Source organism: Arachis ipaensis, chromosome B02, assembly GCF_000816755.2.
Source record: "Arachis ipaensis cultivar K30076 chromosome B02, Araip1.1, whole genome shotgun sequence".
NCBI lineage: Eukaryota > Viridiplantae > Streptophyta > Magnoliopsida > Fabales > Fabaceae > Arachis > Arachis ipaensis.
Genome location: NC_029786.2, coordinates 86,125,781 through 86,129,417, shown reverse-complemented (window position 1 = coordinate 86,129,417; position 3,637 = coordinate 86,125,781).

The window sequence follows — 3,637 nt, the reverse complement described above, 5'->3', positions numbered from 1 at the left end:
TATGATTATCATAATTATAACCTGATTAAAATTAAATAAAAATGAATAAAAACTAAATATGACATTAAAATAAAAAAAACTACAGCATAATCTGAAAAGATCATGCGCTAAAAGTCTAATAAAGTAATTTCATTAAAAGAAAACACTAAACGCTACGAGTCTTCATAATCGTCATCGTCGTCTTCTTCCTGATGACATCACTACTGGTCCTACTACGACTCCCAACACTAGTTTTGCTGGACATGTCTACCTAAAACAAATAAAATAAAATAGTTAAAAATTGAAATCATCATAATCCAAATACAATATACATAACATAATTCAACAGAACTTTACCCTCATCTGGATTTCTCTTTTTCTTTGTTCCCATCAACTCCTTGTTCATCATTCTCTTCAGATGTTATTTCCTGATCATTAAATTTCTCTTCTTCGTCCCCATCAACCCTTCCTTCTTCTTCTGGTGGATGAATGTCATCATCAACCCTAAGGTCAATGATTTCATTATCCATAAGAGGTGGCCTAAAGGTGATAGGATTGCTAGTGTCAATGCTAACTTAAAAGGAGTTGCCTCATCAACTTGATAAGGTTGTTAGTCCTCCATCCCATCAAACTCGATGCGACTTCTTAGTTTAGTCTTGGCTACAACCATCCAACTAGACTTACACTTTTCTGGGTAAAGCAAGTAATATACTTATCGTGCATTTTGGGATAAAATGAAAAGGTCATAATGTCTATATTTCTTAGACATATTCACTTCAGTAATATTAGAATCTTTATGCTTTTGTATTCTGTGTCGCGGACTTGGATCAAACCACTCACATTTAAACAAAATATTGTAGTTAAATTATGCTGTGCAATACACTGAATTAATCCGAATGACCGCTACTTGTGTCTCTGAAAATCCAAATCCCAATGTTATCTATTTTTTACCCACTGACCATTGAAAAGAATGAAATTGACAATTGTTAACATTATAAATTGGATAGCTCATTCCTTTATTCATTTGGCCCCAACCAAGTACAACAAATTTGGCATTCGTTGTTTCATACAGATTCGATCGAACGTATTCCTTGAACCAATGTGAAAACTTATCGAGTGAAGAATCGGGATTCATTTCTTAAAATAACCTAAGTTAAAATAGCATCACACATTGATTAATTCTCTAAATGAGTTACTCTAATATTTGAAATATATAACAATTTATTTTAATAAGTTAGTAAATTTATATCATATATGGTGAAATCTGATCATAGTTAACCAATACATGCAAATGTGCGGTCTCTACTTCTTTCTGATCTAACCATTGTTCACTTATCGCACCCAGCGCATTTTTTTCCTAAACAAAGATCATGTATTTTGGTCCACTTGACGAGAATTCTCCCCTATTATCATTCCTACCAATTCTAATTTTCAGTTTTCAAAGTTTAAACAATTGCAACCATATATTAAAAAAACATTCAAGCAAACATGAAATTTTAGTCGTTCTAGTGTGCATCCACTTATTATTCCATAATTTTTCAGTAAATAAGGGTTTGGAGAAGGCACCACTAGACAACCTTCTCTTACTTTTGTCCTAAAACTCTATCCTAAAAAAATAAGTCAGATATAAAACTTAAATAATTTAACATGCCTAGAAAATAAAGAACCAATACCAGTACTGCACGAACAACCCACGCATATAAGCAGCATGAACAACCCACGATGAAGCTAAAGAAATCCTAAAATAAAAATGAAGTTAGTAAAAATTAAAAATTAATAAACAAATTTAATTATAATTTTTTAACCAAAACTAATTACTCTAAACTAATTTAAACCTTAAACCCAATCAAAATTTAACCAAAACTAACAAAATTCTGATATTAATATCCTATATCTGACCTTGATAAAAAAAAATAAACTCTAATTACTCTATACTAGTTTAATTAACCTATATTAAACTACTATATTTACCTAATGCACAAATTAAACTAAACAATAAGGTTGCGTTTGTTTTTGGAGATAGGACACATAAATATGAACAGTGAATGTTTAAAAAATATTTGGAAGCAGAGACATAGACACTGGATACATTGTCTCCAGAACAATTTTTTTTATTTTTGTGTCCACTCTTTTATGAAGGACAATGATGGACATGGAATTTGAGAAGATGGACACAGTTTTTTTTATGAAATTTTTTCTTTTTTTGTCCATAGACATTGTTTATTATTCCACTATTACCCCCTTCTTATCTTCCCTAATTTGAGCTTCTTCTATGCATCGTCGTTCTCAGAAAGGTACTCTCTTTTTCCTACCCTTTCAATTCTCTATCTCTGCATTCTTCTTCTTCCTCTCTTTTTCTAGGTACTCTCTTCTTCTTGTAGAATTTTTTCGTTGGCTTGATAATTTCTTCCTTCTTATTGTTCATTCTCTTTTCTATGGCATGCTGCAAGTTTACTCAATGGAAGCTTAATTCACTCTTCTACTTACGTTACTTTGTTTATTCTTAATTTTGTTACTGCAGTACCATTTTTACCTTATTGGTTAATATACCAATTCTTCTTGTAATCCCCTATACTCCCACGAACTCTCATTTTCTATTAAATTAGTTTATACTTGATGCAAAAAATTTAGAATCACATGGCTATTTTAGTCATTTCGCATAATATTTTATTCTTATCCATGTCTATTAAAACATAATACAGGACATTATATTAGTGCCTTGTATATTATATCCAAACACAATACATAAAGGATAATTTTTAGTGTCTCTGTTCTATTGTCTCTATCTCAGTGTCAATATTCTGTCATGTCCACAAAAACAAACGCAGCCTAAGTACTCTAACTAATCTAAATTACTCTAAACCCTAAATAAACCCTAACTAAACATTATGTTAATCACTCTAAATTATTTCAATAATAAACCCTATTTAACCCTAATTAAACCCTAATCAACCAAATGTAACAAATTAATATATTAATATCCTAAACCCTAAACTTAACATGATCTAACAAAATTAATCTAATCTAAACTAACATATTAACCTAAAATTAGGATTTTGAAAGAAATTAAAAAACAAAACTGAATAAAAAAATAAAAAATTAAAAGCTTACCCTGTAACACCCCGTTATCCTAAGCCTTAACTCTAGCCGTAAGGCAAAGAATAACAAAGTGCCACGACAGATTATAAAGCTTATAATATATAATATATGTCCAAAAATATATATAACTAGAAGCCCGATGAAGGAATAAAGCTCAAAATTGCGTAAAATGGAAATGCAAAATGCGAAACGTTCACACACGATAGCTAAATGCGTAAGCACGAACAGGACAAGACATAATACATATAAACCTTGTAGATAGCTCCAAGATACACAAGAGTTTTTGAAATACAAAGAGTTTTTGAAGTTTAAAACAGCTTATACAACATATTTCTCAAATCAAGCATCTAAGTCCACAAAGTCTAAAACAGAAAAGGTGAGAGAAAACACTACAACAGAATAAAACAGAAATAAATCAGGAAGAAACCATACTCCGCTCTGTCACCATGTCCGCAATTTTACCAAGGTGAATTACGACCTACATCTGAAAAATAACAACGGCATATGGTATGAGAACCAGAGGTTCTCAATATGGTAATAGTGCCCAATATGTAAGATG